The sequence below is a fragment of the Leucopleurus acutus genome, assembly GCF_964270905.1.
Source record: "Leucopleurus acutus genome assembly, chromosome: 3".
NCBI classification, from domain to species: domain Eukaryota; kingdom Metazoa; phylum Chordata; class Mammalia; order Artiodactyla; family Delphinidae; genus Leucopleurus; species Leucopleurus acutus.
Genome location: NC_139145.1, coordinates 48,818,056 through 48,837,273, shown reverse-complemented (window position 1 = coordinate 48,837,273; position 19,218 = coordinate 48,818,056). Strand labels below are relative to the sequence as shown.

The window sequence follows — 19,218 nt, the reverse complement described above, 5'->3', positions numbered from 1 at the left end:
GGTTAGGGGAGGATCTGTGGGTACGATGGAAGCTGTAAGTTGGTTTCAGATAGATTGGAAGCTAGAGCTTTGGAGAACCTGAGCCCAGTAAGCTCTCGGAGGCTTCCCACCACACACTCCTACTTTAAAAATTAATATTCATGGGGCTTCCCTGGTGGCGCAGTGGTTAAGAATCCACCTGCCAATGCAGGGGATACGGGTTTGAGCCTCGGTCTGGGAAGATCCCACATGCCGCGGAGCAGCTAAGCCCGTGCGCCACAACTACTGAGCCTGCGCTCTAGAGCCCGCAAGCCACAACTACTGAAGCCCACATGCTTAGAGCCCGTGCTCCGCAACAAGAGAAGCCACCACAAGGAGAAGTCTGCGCATCCCAACAAAGAGTAGCCCCCGCTCACAACTAGAGAAAGCCCGTGCGCAGCAACAAAGACCCAACGCAGCCAAAAAAAAAAAAAAAAAAAAATTAATATTCACATTTTTAAAAAGACGTCCATAGTTAAACCCTTAATTTTTTTAATCAAAGGATTTATAATTAAAGCTAGAGTCTCCTTATCTGACCCTCTCCATTCCTCTTTCTGGGGCTAGCCTTTTTTTTTTAATTGGTTTTTTGTTTTAGTTCTTCAGTTCTCCATCTCTTCGTATAATACACTTTAATGATATTTCTCAACTAATCAACATGCTGTTAGATGAAAATTTATGCCTGTCAATCTCCCCCACTCCTCCTGTCAATATAATTATTTCACTTTTAGTTCTTTTTTACTTATCTTTGTACTTTTAAAAATTATATAAGCATAAAGATAAACTTCTTAAATTATAAAGAGTATTTGTGTTAGTTTCCTATTGCTGCTTTAGCAAATTACCACACGTTTTGTGGATAAAACAAGAGAAATTTGTTGTCTTACAGTGCTGGAGGTCAGAAGTCCTAAAATCAAGATGTTGGCAGGGCTGTGTTTTTTTCTGGAGGCTCTAGGGAGAATCCCCTTCTTTGCTTTTCCAGCTTCTAAAGGCCTCCCGCACTCTCTTGGCTTGTGGCTCCTTCTCCATCTCCAAAGCCAGTAGAGGAGCATCTTCTCTTCTCTGACCTTTCTGCTTCCCTCCTATAAGAACCATTGTGATTACATTAGGCCCGACTTGGATAATCTGGTATAATCTCCTCTTGTCAACATCTTTAACTTAATCACATCTGCAAAGTCTCTTTGGCCATCTAAGGTAACATATTCACAGGCTGTGGGGATTAGGACCTGGACAGCTTTGGGGGCCATTATTCTGCCTACTCCACCATTCATCCCAGTTTACCTGGAACAGTCCCACTATATGCCTGGTGTCCTGGTGTAACTATTAATACAGCTCCCATTGTAAAGCAATTATACTCCAATAAAGATGTTTAAAAAAATATTAATACAGCCCCTTTTATTCTCAAAGGTGTCTCCACTTGAACAAAAAATTATAACACCCCACTTATGCAATGTTTCCCAATCTCTTTTATACCATAACACATGTGGAAAACGATAACATTTTATAGATCCTCAGGATAAAAGAACAAGCCTACTCATGACTAGAGGTAATTGTCTCAGAAGCTCTGGCCACGTTAGGACCCAGCTGGCTGCTCCAAGGGGCAAAAGTATCAACATCTCAGCACCCCTATAACCCACTTATGGTACGCCATTGGCCACTGCATACCACTGCAAAGTCTTCCTTACACTAAAGCAATATAATATGTTTTTTTTTTTAACATCTTTATTGCGGCAATATAATATGTTTTAAAGCCTGTTCTTCTGATATGCTCCTGTGTGAGCAGCATTTAATTCCAAGGAGTGTACCCGGGTTCTCATACACATGCCCTGACGCTCCTGTCATTGCAATCCTGCCTGCAGGTTAGTTCAGGTTGTCAGACTGCTGGCATCTTTTCCCATATGCCCTCTGGTTCTGTGTCCCTGCAGAATTCCCCATCCCTCGGGCATTCTCCCAGGCACCAAGAGTGTCAGTGTTGGTGGCAGAGAGGTCCCGTCGGATTCTCTGGATGGGCTTTTTAGACAGCTTGCAAAATTTTTCTCTGGGTCTTCAGAGTGCATACGTCTCTTAACTTTGTAACACATTTTTTTTTACTTTAAACATACTTCGTTTACCACAAAGCCGTTAGTGGTAAAACATTTTATCAACATTACCTCCTTTCTAATCATCAAAAGTCACAAGAGCTTGGCTCAGAGGCACGTTGTAGTGTAGATATGGCACCAGCACTTTTCCTAGTATCTGAGCTGCTGTTTGTTCTCTTAGTGGGGTCCTTGCTTTAACGGCTGCTTTTCATTTCAACCACGTTGCTAATTTACTGAACAGGATGCACCTTCCTTGGTCATCACCATGTTACATAATGATGGTGTTTGGCTTTCTTTATAACAATTCCTAATTTCTATAGCCATTTCTAATTTCCATTCCCAAATTAAGATTTTTTTTTTTTTTTGCATACGCTGGCCTCTCATTGTTGTGGCCTCTCCTGTTGCGGAGCACAGGCTCCGGACGCGCAGGCTCAGCGGCCGTGGCTCACGGGCCCAGCCGCTCCGCGGCATGTGGGATCTTCCCGGACCGGGGCACGAACCCGTGTCCCCTGCATCGGCAGGCAGACTCTCAACCACTGCGCCACCAAGGAAGCCCCCAAATTAAGAATTTTTAAGTGAACTTTTTGGCACTGTGCCACTTAATGAATTCTTGAATTATACTGTTATGGCTTACAGAATATTTTAAATTACACTAACAAAGAATGCTTATACTACAGATAATTACTCAATCCACCCATAGAAGTTCCATGTGAACAACGGCATTTCTCTCTGGTTTCTGACAAAAATGGGTGGGCACTTCTGTGTCCCAGCCGAAGTGTAGCACACTTTACAGTTCACTCTTTTGAACATCAGTCAGGCTATTATAAGATACCTCGTGAAAGTTTAAATTTGGGTAGGATTCTAAATACTCTAAATTCTGCATACGAAGTAGGACTTCATTAACATTTTTATACCACACCATCTTAAATACATGTAATGCAGCTATGTATACAGAGACCGTGTTGTGTACCCTGGGTGTTTTTGTTTTTTCCTTAACCAAATGTGCTCCTTCTACATGTGCTATTTTGTAACTGCCATGTATGTGGGGGCCAAGGGCTGGGAAGCCAGAACCAAGAGACACATGACGTGTGTGACTCTGGGTGCGTTGCCCCTCCTCTCGAGGCCTCAGTTTTTCCACTAAGGATGAGAGGTTGGACTCACTGACCCAAGAGGGGCTTTCCAGCTCTGATAATCTAGAGTTAAAGGAGGCTCCCTGGAAGAATCCCTCATTCTCTTTATGTCTAGGGATGTAAATAGAAGAAAAAGAGAACAAAGGGGAAGGAAAAGAAACAGCTACAAGAAAAAACGGGAAGGAGCAGATACGTGTTGATAAAAGAAGGGGAAAGGAAAGAAGCAGCAAGATGCCTAGACTCACAAAGTGTGAGTATGGACTTCATTTATTAAAAAATAGGTTTCAATTCCCAATGTTTTTTAAGAACACTGGCTGTGGAGTTATACAGAGTTTGACTCCTGGCTTTATCACTATATTCTTGTGTGACTTTGGGCATAGTTTTCCTGTCTCCTTGCCTCAGTTTCATCTATTAAGTGGAATGAAAAATAACGACCTCATAGGATCTCAGTGGGGAGTAAATGAGTTTGTAAAGCATACAGCACTCAGTGAATCAGAGATCTTACTGTCATTGTCATCACTTTTCATGGAGTCCCTCTGAGACAGCGGGGGCAGGAATTCTCCTTCCTTTAAGGTGCTTGTAGGTCGCCCTTCCCCTTCCCATCCTCATGAGGCCAAACAACTCCCACTTCCTGAGTGAAGAACCCAGAGAGGCGAAGCACATATGTTCCCCCCATGCTACCCAGGTCTGTCCCTCCACTGGACGTGGACAGTGAGAGTAATGAGAATCACCTCTTGTGTGGATATATTGATCCGTACAGTGTGCCAAGTGCTCTGAAACCCATCAGACCCTCTTCTGGCTGAGAGATGAGGAGGCAGAGGCTCAGGGAGGTTAAGCCACAAGAGGTCATGTCATGTCCAGGGGTATAGGAGGCTGGGAAGCTGTATCTCAACACTTTTGTCCCAGTACCCATAACCTGGGGAGGCGTTCGCTCAGCTTCTCCGGGGAGGCTGGGCTCCTGCATGTTCTCTGCCCTTTGATGGCGTTCCCCACCCTGCTGCTTCACTAACCGTGGGTGCTGCTGAGTGGTGGGTGCGGTGAGATGGTCAAGTATGTGGTCACTGGCACTCTGGCTTCAGCAATGATCAGCCGTGCAACCCTAAATGTTTTAAATCTTTCTAAAGCCCACTTTCCTCATCTGTAAAATGGGGATAATGCCTTATGCCTAGAATGAGAAGTTGAGACAGGGTTTCTTAAGAAAGTGATTTACTAAGGGAGTGTTCTCAGGAGAAGGGGTGTGAGGGAAGCAGAAGGGAAGAAAAGGGAAAAGCTAAGTGAGGATGCAGTCTCAGGTGGAGACTAGCTTCAGCCTGATCCCACAGGGAGCTCTGGAGCACAAGTTGCATCATAAGCTGGTCCCACCTTAAAGTCAGGGGACTGACCTTTGGTTCCCATCCCCCTTAACTAATTGGCTGTGGACTGCACTTCCCCCATCTGCCATAGAGTGTGAAGGAAATGGATCGGGGACCCAAGGGATCCTGAAAGAAGAGATGGAGAGAAAAAGGGGAAATTGAGCAGGACTCATATGACATACACAATCAATAAACATATACCCTCTCCTTTTTATACAAAAGGCTGTATCACCATTCTCTTCATATTTTCCCTTAGGAATATAACTGGAATTTGCTTCAAAATAATTTAGGGTGCAGGGGCATTAGGTGGGAATAGATAATCGGGGGGGGGTGGTGGTGGTGGTGATGGTATTGGGTTGGGATACAGATAAATAATGTTGGCCAAGAACTCTCTCCAAACAGAGTTGGTTTCACTCCCAGCAGCCAATCGAATCTGCTCTTCTGAACACCATCAATGGTCATTCTTTACTAAACACAATGGTCTGTTTTCAGTCCTCTTCTTATGTGAACAAGCAGTAGCATTTGACATAGGTAGTCTCTCCCCTCCTTGAAAAACTTTCTTCACTTGGCTTCCCAGACACCACCACTTCTGGTTTGCCTCCTAGCTCAGTGACCGTGCCTTCATGGTTCCTTCTGCTCATTCCTAGTCATCTTTCTATGCTCTCCTAGACTTGATTTTTGGATTTCCTCCCATAGTTATTTGCACTCACTTCCCTGGTGAGCTCATCTAGTCTCTTTGCTTAACTACCATAAATATGCTGACAATGGCCAATTTTTTATCTCTAGGCTGGGCCTCTCTACTCTCCACAATCATCCCAATGCCTACCTGACCTCTCCCCTTGGATGTCTAACAGGCGCTTCACACACAACAGTCTCCCCTTGCTCCCCACCAAAACCTGCCCCTGCCACTGTCTTTCTGTTCTAGTAAAAGGCAACTCTATCTTTCCCGTTGCTCAGGCCAAAGTGTTTGGCTCCTCCCTCTCATACTCCACTTCCAGTCCATCAATGTGTCCAACCTACGATAAAATTATTTTCAGAAACTGACCACCTTCACTGCTGTCACTCTTGTCAAGTCATCACAATCTTATCCTGGCTTACTACAACTGCCTCCCAACAGGTCTCGCTGTTTCTGCCCTTGCCTATATCAACCCAATAGACAAAGCATCCTTTTAAACCCAAATCAGATCATGGCACTCCTCTGCTGAAACTCCTCCAGTATCTTCCCATCTCACTCAGAATAAAAGCCAAAGCCCTTAAAGTGGCTCACAGAGCACTATACAATTTTCACCCATTTGTTGTTGCTCTGACCCAATCTACTTCTCTTTCCCTAGCTCTCTTTGCTCCAGCCACAGTGACCTCCTTGTCATTCTTCAAACGGATGAGGCGCAGTCCCACCCCAGGGCCTTAGCATATGCTATTCCCTCGGCCCAGAATGCTCTTCCCAGTGTTCACATGGCCTGTTTCTTCACCTATTTCAGGTCTTTATTTACATTTCATCTTCTCAGTGAGAGCTTTCTTGACTATTTAAAAGTTGCAATCCCTTCCCTCTGCCTCCAGACTCCCTCTTCCACTTTCCTGATTTACTTTTCTCCATAGCAGATACACCGCTGACATATGTATATTACTTAGTTATTCTTAGTTATTTCTGTTGCCTGTCTCCTCCCACTAAAATATAAACTGCACAAGAGCAGGGGTTTTTGTCTATTTTGTTCACTGTTGTATCCCTAGAGCCTGGCGCAATGATACTCAATAAATACTTATTGATAAAAATATGAACACATTTCCTCATCCTTATCTTCTTACTGTTTGATTTGATTCTTAATTTCTGTTATTATATTTTCAATTTCCAAATTTTAATTTAAAATTAATTTTAAAATATAAAATTTATAATTTTTTTCAGAATATTCTTTTTTAAAGCATATTGTTTTTATTTCATGATTGCAACATCTTATCTCTCTGAGGTTTTTTTAGGGCAGCATTTCTCCAACAAAAGGCAACATCAGAATCACCTGGAGGGCTTATTGAAACAGATTGCTGGGCCCCACTCCTGGAGTTTCTGATGCAGATTCTGGAGTGGGACCCCAGAATCTGCATTTCCAGTAAGTTCCCAGGGGATGCTGATACTGTTGGCCCAGGGACCCCAGTTTGTGCTTGTATGTTTTGCATAGTTTCTTCCAACGTGCTTTCATGTGTTTGTGCATTCCAAGGTGCTTTCATGTGTTTATGCATTTGATTCTTCTTCTTAGAGGCTTTTCTCAGATGTCTGGTAATCTCTTTCAAATTTTAAAATTAACCTTTTAAATACAATAAAGTTCATATATTTTAATTGTCCAGGTAATGGCTTTTGACCAGCGTTTAAGCCTACGTAGCCATCATCCCAATCAAGATGTAGCATTTTAGCACTGCCCCAGAAAGCTCTCAAGTCCCTCTGCTGTCAGTCCGCACCCCACACATCCCAAGCAACCACTGATCAGTTTTCTGTCACTAGATTAGTTTTTGCTCATTCTCTATATTTGTATTAATTGAATCATGTAGCATGTAGTCTCTTGTGTCTAGCTTCTTTCACTTAGCATAATGAGATTCATCCTTATCAGTAGTTCCTTCCTGCTATATATGTCACAATTTGTTTATCAATTCATCTATTGATGAATATTTGAGTTGTTACTAATTTAGCTTTAGTAAGCTGCTTGCTGTGAACCTGTTATTACAAGTCTTTGTATGGATCACAGCCAGGACTAGGGTGAGGCAAGCCGGGAAACCTAGTTCACAAAATTTAAGGAGGCCCTCACTCTTGTGTACCTATAAGTGCCAACTTTGCACTTGCACAACCCTGAGAGGGAGCCCCTCCTTAAATTTTCCACCCAACGCACCAGGCTCTGGGCCCGGTGTGGATATGCTTCTATTTTTCTTGGGTAAAGAGTGAAACTGCGGGCTTCCCTGGTGTCGCAGTGGTTGAGAGTCCGCCTGCCGATGCAGGGGACACGGGTTCGTGCCCCCGTCCGGGAAGATCCCACGTGCCGTGGAGCAGCTGGGCCCGTAAGCCATGGCCGCTGAGCCTGCGCGTCCAGAGCCTGTGCTCCGCAACGGGAGAGGCCACAACAGTGAGAAGCCCGCGTACCACCCCCCCAAAAAAAAGAGTGAAATTGCTCCATCATAGGATAGATATGCATTTAACTTCGTAAAAAACTGCCAACGAGTTTTCCAAAGTGGCTGCACCATTGTACACTCCCACCAGCAAGGGATGAGAGTCCCAGTTGCTCCACATCCTCACCAACACATGTATTTCCACTCTTTTCTTCTCTGTTGCCACAGATGGACTGCTGCAAATATGGCTCACCCGTGCAGCTCTTTCTGTCATCCTCATCTCTTTGGCTTTCCTGATCCAAATGAGATTCAGGAGAGTTTTTGTTGTTAGTCTTGCTGAACTGTCCATGAGCGCTGTTTCAAACAAAGGCGATATAAGCTGTGCAGCTCTGAGTGAGCTCTTCACCTTCAGAAAGAGTTTTTATTGATGCTTTTCTGAGATCTGCCCTCTCCCCTAACCCCCTACCCTGGGTCCCCTCACTCCTCTCTGAGTTTCTTCTCCTTTCTCCTGCACAGCTTCTGTCTGATCTCAGCTGCTTTTGCTGGTCCTTACACGTATTTTGGTAACTATGGATTATATTTCTCTTCTGGCTTTGCTGTAAATAGAATTTGCATTTTTTCCCTTTTTGCTTTTGTACAGTTTCTAAGAGTAAAAGTCAAAGTGGTTATTTACACAACCATTTTGCACTAGAAATCTTTATATTTCTGAGTAAACAGTGGGGGCAGAGGTGGAGATTTGCATATTGGGGAAAAGTTATCTGGGAAAGATAAGGAGATGTTATTGTATGCTAGTTTCTAATTAGGGCTGCAAAATGATAAGGCTGATAGAGTCCTAACAGGATCTGAAAATTGTGCAGCCTTTTCTCAAGGGTCTCTCTGATAAAGGTGTAGTGGTCACCCCAGAAGTAAGAAACTTGTCTAGAGTCAGTGCATCCCAGGTGCAGATGGCAAAGTCCCACCTCCATCAGTAATTCCAATAGGGAGCTATGTGGTTCTCACAAGCTCTGCCTTTCTGGGGTAAAGCATTAGGAAGAGCCAAAGAATCAATGAAATTTGAGGTGGGAGATGACCTAAAGGGGGCATTCCTAGACTTGGACTCAGCAGCACTCCAAGCACAGCTCCTGGCACTGAGCAGTCAATGAACTGGGGACTTCTACCAGGGATGGGATGAATTCATTCATCCTCATATTTTGACTACATTCTTTTCTCTTTCCCTGCTGAAATGAATCAACTGGAATAGATTTTTAAAAATATATATATAGGTTATGGAACATATAGAGATTTTAAACATATATACATAAAGTAATATATGTTTATGAAATAATTTAAACAGTACAGACAGTGAAGAATAAAAGTCTTAAGGAAAACAGTAAGTACTGGTATTCATGGTTCTAAATTTTAACACCACACATCTGTACATGCCTATATATAGATACTTCTATAAATACATGGCATAGGGTTTGGAAAACAATACTCAAATGCTGGTAACTGTAAATCTTTGGAGAGGAGAGTGAGTTTGGGAGAAGGGAGATTTTCACTGTTTATATATATCAGGGAAGTCCATGTTCATTATCTTGATTGTGGTGATGGTTTCACAGGTGAATATATATGTTGAAAGTTATCAAATTATACACTTTAATTATGTGCAGTTTATTGTATATAAATTAAACCACAATAAAGCTGTTAAAATATTCAGTAAAAATTATATAATGCAGTAACATATTTTTATTAGAAATGTTACACAAGAATTTCCCTGGTGTTACAGTGGTTAAGAGTCGGCCTGCCAATGCAGGGGACATGGGTTCAATCCCTGGTCCAGGAAGATCCCACAGGCCACGGACCAAGTAAGCCTGTGCGCCACAACTACTGAGTCTGCGCTCTGGAGCCTGTGAACCACAACTACTGAAGCCTATGGGCCTAGAGCCCATGCTCTGCAACAAGAAAAGCCACAGCAAGAAGCCCGTGCACCACAACGAGGATTAGCCTCCCCTGCTCACAGCAACTAGAGAAAGCTGGTATGCAGCAATAAAGACCCAACGCAGCCAAAAATAAATAAATAAATAAAGTTATATTAAAAAAATTTTTTTTTAAGATAATGAATATATTTGTCACCTTGAAAGTTTCCTTATGTCCCTTTATAATCACTCTCTCCTCTCCTGATCTCCTCAGCCATTCCCAGGCAACCACTGATGTGTTTTCTGTCGGTGTAGATTATTTTAAAATTTCTAGAATATTATATAAACAGAATTTTTTTTCTGGCTTCTTTCACTCAGCATAATTAAGATGTATCCATTCTGTACCTGTTTCAATAGCTTTTTTTTTTTTTTTGCTCCGTAATTTTTAAAAGTAAAATCTGCTAGGAGGAGGGAAGAGGAGCGTAGATAAGACATACACCCCCTGTTGCCACTAAAAAGTTATTTACATTTTTTAAATATATTAAAAAGAGGGTATTGACTTACCTCACTGCCCCATTTCCAGTCGCAACCACACGTTTGGGCAAACGTTTAAAAGTATGACGAAAGTTTGGAAAAGATGCATTATTTCTCGATTATTAAGCGCAACATATGCTCGGTGAGACGTGTTAACGTACGGCTAGGGTAAAACTGAGCCACCTTTCACAAGCCCACAGCTCAGGGTACCGCGCTCTCCGACTCTGGACTCGCGGCCGGGCCTGGATCTTCGACGCGCGGCTCACGCCCAGATCCCGCGAGCACCGTCCTTCCCGCAGAGGCAGCTCCCGCCGCCAGGTGGTGCTGCGAAGCCGAGCCCCCGAGCCCCGCGAGAGGGGAGGAGCAGCAGCGCGCGGGAGCATGTGATCCGGGCCTCGGGTTTGGGAGCCTGGATCACGTGATGGCGCCCGGAAGCGGCTGCCTGGGCAGCGGAGGGTGGGCATGGCTAGGGCTCCGAGCTGAGGCAGGGAGTGGTGGGCTGCTGCGCTGAAGCTGGAGCCAGAGCCGGAGTCGGAACCCGAGCGGTGAGTCCGCGCGCTGATGGCCTGGGGCTGGCGGCCGGTCGTCGCCTTCTGCTGGACCCACGTCGCCTTCCTCCGGGCTCAGCGGATGCTCCGGGTCAGGCACCGACCGGCTTAGGCTGCGGGTCCGAGTCTCCTCGGTATCCCGATCGCAGCTGCGGTGCGATGCGGGCACTCCTCCTGGATGAGGGGAGGTGGAGAATCCCTAGTCCTTCGCGCTGTCTCCTTTGACCTCCCCGACCTGTTTGACAGGTGTGGAAACTGAGGTCCCGAGACGGGAAGAATCACCGAAATGACCAGCTAGAGCTTCTGTTGAGCGCTTTCTAGAGGGGTCCGGACATCGCGGGCAGGTGACCCGCCAGCTGCGGGAACCCTGCTTGGGACTTGCTAATAGCGGGTCTTTGGGTCATAGAATACCGAAACTACCACGATGCAGCGAAATTATCTTTTGCAACCCCTTTCTAGAGCTGTGGGGAAATCGAGGTCCAAGAAGCGGTGGGGGTTGTCTAAGGTCATCCTGTGAGTTAGTCGCAGCCCTGCGACTAGAATCCAAGTCTCCTGAGCTCCAGTGGCTTTTTGCTTTTCACCATACTGCCTCCTGCAGAAAACTTGACAGGTGAAAAGCACGCTTTTCCTGTCCCCTTTTCTTTCATTCCTCTCCCTTTTTAGCTCTGCATTCTCCATCGCCGCGGGGATCGACTTGGCTCTGGGTGTGGTTCCCTGATTCAGTGTTCACTGATTTTTCTGCAAACTCATCATTCTGTAGGTTTTGTTTCTAAGCGTTCTGCAATTTTGTGTAAGTCATACCAAAATATGAAATAAGAAGCAGAGTATGCTCCTGGGAGGGTAGGTGGCTCACAGCTGAGGTTGTGGAGAGCCCTAACATTAACTTGAAGAATGTCAAGACCTTTGCTTTATTTTTAATATAGCTTGTTAGATTTGGGGAATGCTGGTCATTCGGATGCATGTTTTGCTTGCCAAAAGAAGATAGCAGCGTGGTGTAATGGAAAGACCTGAGACTGGGGAATCAGGAGATTTTGTTCTAGTTCTGACACTTGCTTTGCAACCTTGGGTGACTCCCATCCTTGCTTGGGTTTAGGTTTCCCAGTCTGAACAGTGATGGGGTGGAATCCCTAAGGTCTCCTTCTGCTGTGACATTCTCTGCATCTCAGTTTGTTTGTTGTCTATTCAGAGAGATTTTTTTCTCCCGTATATTAGTATTTCCCTTGCAAAAAGGTTTAATTCAGTTGTCCAGGAAGCAGTTTCTCTACCTATTTCTAGGTTATCATGAAATCCACCTCTTCTTTCTACCTATCTCTGTATTATATCTAAGCTAAATGCTGATAGCTGAAAATGGTTTTGACTTTTATTATTTTAAATATGATCAAGGCCCTCTTTGATTCTTGTTGAGAGGCTAGTCTACAGTAATTAACGTGATTGTATGTTTAGAGTGTGTTTTCTTAAAAGATGTTCTTGAAGTCAAGAGGACACAAAAGACTTAACCATTCCCTCTGGGTTTGAGACTGTTTGGGGTGGAGGCCTTATGCAATAGAGCCTGCTCTGATGATCATATTAAGGCTCTCTCCCTTTGTTTTCTGATTGTGCCATTTATAATTGTCTGCTCTTGAGTCCTTGTTTTCCCTTTAAAGCATGTATCTGTTCATTTGGCCTCATCCCTGCGGCAGCTTGAAGTGCTCAGAGCTTTGTCTATTTTAAAGGCAGTGTAAGGAGGTGGATTCCATTTCTTTTGTAATGTTCCAGAGACCACAACTGGGACGGTGGATGGAAGTACCATAAAGGAAGTGGTTTGGGGGTGAGCATAAGAACTTTAAAAGAATTAGCGCTCTAGCATGTTGCAACACAGAGCATGGCAGTCCCTGTCTCTGGAGGTCATTGTCACTGGGCAATTACTTTTGGGAATGTTGTAGATTAGGTCATTGTGTTGGGTAGAGGGTCAGACTAGATAAAATTTTCAGTTTTCGGGCTTCCCTGGTGGCGCAGTGGTTGAGAGTCTGCCTGTAGATGCAGGGGACACGGGTTCGTGTCCCGGTCCGGAGGATCCCACATGCCGTGGAGCAGCTGGGCCCGTGAGCCATGGCTGCTGGGCCTGCGCGTCCGGAGCCTGTGCTCTGCAGCGGGAGGGGCCACAGCAGTGAGAGGCCTGCGTACCGCAAAAAAAAAAATTCAGTTTTCTTCTAACTCAGAAGTTCTTTGAAATTCTAGGACTGGACTTGTTAGCATGTGGAATGTGAGGTAGAGTAGATGGAACCAAGGTGCACTTTTGTGAATGCTTTATTTTTCCCCTTTGCTCAGATAACAATTCTCATGTTAAATATTCCACTTTTTCTTTCCTTTTATCCCTCCTCTCTTCCCCAGTGAGTGTCTCAGTTCTTTAAGTTCTTGATACCTCTTCCAGGGTCAGATGCTGAAGAGTCATTTCTGTTAATGGTATATTCTTTCTTTCCATCCTGACCTGAAGTGAGATCCTAGAGCTGGGCTGAGTGAGTGGACTTTGGTTTCCACTTTTGCTGACTGGTCCTCATACTTTCTTCCAGAGGTGTGTGACTACCCACTGAGTCCTAGGCTAGCTTTCTCTTTTTCCCATAGAGGAAGCTCACATTGTCTTAACCCAGATCTTGGCGGAATCTTGTACCTCCTTCCTTTGGCCGGGCCTTACTGGGTCTGAGCACACAAAGCTAGTCTCTATTTAATGAGTGTGGGGTCCAGTGGATAGGATATTCTGCATATGCCAAAAGAGAAACCTCCTGATGCTGTATTTGGTGCTGTCTCTTCTTTTTCCTTCCATACATTTCTCTTGGAATCCCTGACACCCGGGGCCAGTTCTCAATGACCCTCTCTAGTAGGAAAGACTCCTCTGTGCTTCCCTTTTCCATGAAGTTCAGGAATCTGTCTACATGGGTTACTGGGATGCTCTTGGCACATAGATCACTGTTTCCGAGATGGAGACCTGGCTCAGCTCTCCAGAGTGATGGAATGGAGGAAGTCCTGCAGCACTTTATTTGTGTAGTGACTCCCTGACTTGAACTTCTGACTTCCGTCCTTGAACTTCTCTCTGGTAATAACACAGTTGCTGCCATTAGTGACAGTCCATTATGTACCAGGCAACATAATTAACATCTTTTCCTTCTACCTTGTAACAATATTGTGATGTAAGCATTCTCAATGACATTTTTCAGATGAGGAAATTGAGACAAAGGGAGATCAGGGTCACACAACTAGGCTCTGAACTCGTGTACTTTTTATTATTCAGGATTCCCCCTGTAGACCTAATCCTGCCCCAGTTTTGTTCCCAGGGAGATTTTGGGGAGAATAGATGGTGTGTTAGAAAGAACACTGGACTAGGAATCGGATATGCTGTATTCTAATCCCAAACTGTTAGCCAGCTGGGGGCTTGGTTTTCTCACCTATAAATGGGAAACTGGAGCTTGGTTACCTGTCAGTCATGCCTGGTCCTAACATTTAGAGGTTTTTATAATTGTGGGTAAAAAGTGAGTGTGTTTGCTCTTTCAGCTGCTTCCGTGCAGAGCCTGCTGATGTCAGCAGCTGTTTTGCGGCTGTCCTTGCACCAGAGCCTCTCAGGCAGGAGTCTCAAGTTAGGGAATGTACTTTTTTGGTAGGTCAGATGGAGTCCTATCTGATGTCCTGTAAAATAAATCTTGTGGATGTCAGAAATGTTCACTTCCCTCCCTGTAGACCACATATAGGAACACAGTCTGTGTCCTTGTTCATGTTTTTGGAATTCCAGCAACAGAAGAGAACGTATATCTAGAGAATTCGCTGTTTCTCTGGGTTCCAGAGAATGTAATTGTTTCAGAATAATAGGTAGCACTTTTAGTCTGTGTATTATCACCAATCCATGAACTTTGGTAGGAGGTGAGGCCTGTGGTATACCTATCATAAGATCATATATATATATATATATATATATTTTTTTTTTTTTTTTTGCGGTATGCAGGCCTCTCACTGTTGTGTCCTCTCCCGTTGCGGAGCACAGGCTCTGGACGTGCAGGCTCAGTGGCCATGGCTCACGGGCCCAGCCGCTCCGTGGCATGTGGGATCCTCCCGGATTGGGGCATGAACATATGTCCCCTGCATCGGCAGGCGGACTCTCAACCACTGTGCCACCAGGGAAGCCCTATATGTTTTTTTTTCATAGTGCTTTATATAAATCTGCCTGTAATCGGGATCATCTAAAAAGCTCGTTAAAATTAAAATGCTCAGGCTGAATCAGATTGGGCCCAGAAATCTGTTTTGGGTTTTTTTTAGCAGTTTTATTGAGATATAACTCACATAGCATACTATTCATCCATTTAAAGTGTACAATTCAATAGCTTTTCCACTGAACTCACAAAGTTGTGCAACCGTCAACATAATCAATTTTAGAACATTTCATCACCCAAAAGAAACTCTGAACCCTTTAGCTGTCACCCCCTAATCCCTCCCAACTCCCTACCGCAAACTCTAGGCAACTACTAATCTACTTTTTCTCTATAGGTTTCCCTATTCTGAACTTTCATATGAATGAAATCATACACTATATGATCCTCTGTGACTGACTTCTTTCCCTTAGAATAATGTCTTCAAGGTTCATCTGTGCTGTAGCATCTATCAGTATTTCATTTCTTTTTATTGCTGAATAATATTCCATTGTATGAATATTCCACATTTCATTTATCCATTTATCAGGGGTTTTTTTGGCTACTAGGAACAATGCTGCTATGAACATTTGTGTGTATGTTTTTCTATGGACATACATTTTCATTTTGGTATGTACCTAGGAGTGGAATCATTGCTGGATCATATGGTAACTATGTTTAGCCTTTTGAGGAACTGCCAGACTGTTTTCCAAAGTGATTGCACCATTTTACATTCCCACCAGCAGTGTAAGAGGGAACCCTCTACAATTTGTCTGCATCCTTGAGGATACTTATTATTATCTGTCTTTGAGTCTAGCCATGCTGGTGGGTGTGAAGTGGTATCTCATTGTGATATTTGTTTCTCATTTACCTGATGGGTAAGGATATTGAGTATTTTTACAGATGATTATTGGCATTTTCACATCTTCGGTGAAATATTATTCAGATCCTTTGCCCATTTTTTAATTGGGTTTTCACTTTATTATTGAAGTGTAATATATTTGCAGAAAATTTTTCCCATTCTGTGGGTTGTTTTTCACTTTCTTGGTGGTATCCTTTGAGGCATATACATTTTAAATTTTGATTAGGTCTAATTTACATATTTTTTCTTGTGCTTCTGCTGACATATATAAGAAACTCTGCTTAATCCATGGTCACAAAAGTTTATACCTATGTTTTCTAATAAGAGTTTTTATAGTTTTAGCCCCTACATGTAGGTCTTTGACCTATTTTGAGTTAATTTTTATATATAGTGTGAGGTAGAGTTACAACTTCATTCTTTTGCACGTGGATATCCAGTTGTCCCAGTGTCAATTGTTGAAAAGACTATTTTTTCCTCCATTGAATTGTCTTGGCACCCTTGTCAAAAATCAATTGACCGTAGGTATGAGAGTTAATTTCTGGACTGTAAATTCTATTCTGTTGATCTATCTGTCTGTCATTATGCCAATACTGTATTGTCTTGGGGTCACTGTAGCTTTGTGTAGCAATTGGGAAGTCCTCCAACTTTGTTCTTTTTCTCCAAAATTGTTTTGGCTAATTTGGGCCTCTTGAATTTCCATATGAATTTTAGAATTGGCTTGTTAATTTCTACAGAAAGGCAGCTGGGATTTTGATAGGGATTCAATTGAATCTGTGGATCAATTTAGGGAATGTTGCCATCTTAACAGTATTAAATCTTCTAATTCATGAATATTGGGATGTTTTTCATTTATTTAGGTCTTCTTTAATTTCTTTCAACAATGTTTTATAGTTTTCATGTACAAGTCTTACACCTACTTGGCTAAATTTCTTCCTGAATATTTGATCCTTTTTGATGCTATTGTAAATAGAACTGTTTTCTCAATTTTGTTTTCAAATTGTTCTCTGAAAGTACAAAGAAATACAACTGATTTTTGTATATTGATCTTATATCCTGCAACTTTGCTGAACTTATTAGTTCTAATGGTTTTTAGAGGATAATTTTTTATGTGTTTACAAGTCACCCTTAGAAGTATTGTTTAAATTTTAGTAATGAAGCTAACACTTTAGTACTGCCTCTCCCTCCCTCCTCTCTTTTCCTCTCCCCGACCTTCCCGTGTGCCCTGAAAGAGACCTACAAACTCATACAGATGGATTCTCCTTCCGTTATTGGAATTTATCTTGTTTATTGTACTGAATTTGGAATAGAATTTAATCACTAAGTCTTAAATAGCTATCTTGAGAACATTTTAGCATATTCAAAAGTAAGTTCAAAAATGAGTTTAGTATTTCCAAAAGTATGAGTCTGGTAGGTGGGGGAAAGATGCTCTTACAGTTTTTATTATCAGTGGCCTTTGTTGGAAATTAAAGAAACGTAAAATAAAATAAATACAAGGAGCCACCCATTCATCAGAAATAGCAAAAATAAAAATGATAAAATCCAGAAATTCCCCGGCAGTCCAGTGGTTAAGACTCAGTGCTTTCGCTGCTGGGGCCCAGGTTCAATCCGTGGTCGGGGAACTAAGATCCCACAACCTGCGTGCACAGTGTGGCCCAAAAAAAAAAAAAAAGGTAAAATCCAAAGTTGGCAGTGTTATGAAAAGATAGGCATGTCCATATATTGCTAGTGACACTGTATGTTAGTTCAGTCATTTGTATGGTGATAGCCATAGAAAAGCCTATTCATCTAGCTCTACTCCAAGGATATGACTTGAAAACTAGAAACTGTAGGAATTTTTTTAGCTATGATGTAAGATAGTCCAAAAAAAAAGCTCAAAAGCCAACAGTTGGGAGCTAGTGAAGCAAATTATTTTATTAATATAATGATGGGCCATTATATTACTATATTACAACTAAAGATCATCAGTGTGTGTACTGCATACATTCAAGGAAGAGTAGATATAAAATAAGTGGAACAAAACCTTAAAATAATGAGAATATTGATTAATTAAAAATAGTTTATATAAGGAAATTTATCAGGGTTATACAAATAGTTGGTATTTCAATGCAATTTTGGTTGAATGTACACTTGAAAAAAACAATATATACATATATATGTTTGCCAGTAAACATGCAGACTTTTCTTATGTAGTACACTTTTTTTTTTTGGCTGTGCCACGTGGCATGTGGGATCTCAGTTTCTTGACCAGGGATCAAACCCGCGCCCCCTGCACTGGAAGTGTGGGGTCTTAACCACTGGACTGCCAGGGAAGTCCCTTAGTACACTCTTTAGAGTCTAAATATCTTATGGAGATTTTACTTTGTGTTGATGGGCCACACATATTGTATAAACTCTGTCCATTGTCCTCAAGAACCTGAAGGAAGAGCTGGTCTTGAACTCTTAAATATTACAACTCTTAAATATTAACTGTCCATACTCATTTGGACAGTTAACAGGGTCTAATAAAATCTCCCACAGGGCAGGAAATGGCAATTATAGCACTAGACGGTAGAAACCAGGTTTCATCACAGAGAGCCCAAGGCAAGGTGTCCATGGAGGCTTACACTCAGTGGGGACAGCTAGAGAGAAGAGGAGGACGCCTTGGTTGCCAGAAAGAACCCTAGAAGGCACTCCAGGGAGTGACCGCACCCACCCTCTACAGTGCTTCAATTCCTGCTTAGCAGCTCTGAGAGGGGTTTCTGCTTGGAGCTTTCCAGGGATAAGGAACTATCTCCTAGAGCGATCTATCTGGACAACTCCCCTTTTTTTTTTTTTTAAATAAATTTATTTATTTATTTTTGGCTGCATTGGGTCTTTGTTGCTGCGAGCGGGGGCTACTCTTTGTTGCGGTACGCGGGCTTCTCATTGCGGTGGCTACTCTTGTTGCAGAGCATGGGCTCTAGGCGCACGGGCTTCAGTAGTTGTGGCATGCAGGCTCAGTAGTTGTGGCTCATGGGCTGTAGAGCTCAGGCTCAGTGGTTGTGGTGCACAGGCTTCGTTGCTCCGTGGCATGTGGGATCTTCCCAGACCAGGACTCGAACCCACGTCTCCTGCATTGGCAGGTGAATTCTTAACCACTGTGCCACCAGAGAAGCTCTGGACAACTCCTTTTGATAATTGTCTTTCTTATGTCTAGCCAAGGACCTGCCTCCCTTTACTTTCCACCTACTGATCCTGTTTCTGAGTAATCTTTGAGGCTCCACAGAGCAAATCTGATCCCTAGGACAGATTTTAAAGACAGTTTTTTTACCTCCCGAGTTGCCAGTTCTCCAGGTTGAAACTTCTCAGGGCTTCCAACCGTTCTTTATTTAGCTGGTTTTCTTCCCCCTCATGACCTTGGTGCTGACCCCTGGCTATACCACAGTTTATCATTATCCCCTTTATAGCGTGCTGCCTGGAACAGAGTACAAGGTATGGCAAAAAAGAACAGTCTGTCATCTCCCTGGGGTTCTCTCTTGTTGTAGTGCAACCAAGAATTGCATTAGTTGAATTGGCATCTATTATGATATCATTGATTTCTGTTGGGCTTATCA

General features: G+C 43.1%; 1 protein-coding gene across 1 annotated transcript in view; it reads left to right on the top strand.

Moving 5' to 3' along the window:
• Window positions 1-10,559: 10,559 nt before the first annotated feature.
• The window catches only part of SLC36A1 (solute carrier family 36 member 1), a gene marked incomplete at its 3' end in the record, with an annotated part of 51,989 nt that continues 43,330 nt past the window's right edge, over window positions 10,560-19,218 (top strand). Inside the window, exon 1 of the mRNA XM_082835215.1 lies at window positions 10,560-10,630. The remainder of the gene's footprint in view (window positions 10,631-19,218) is intronic.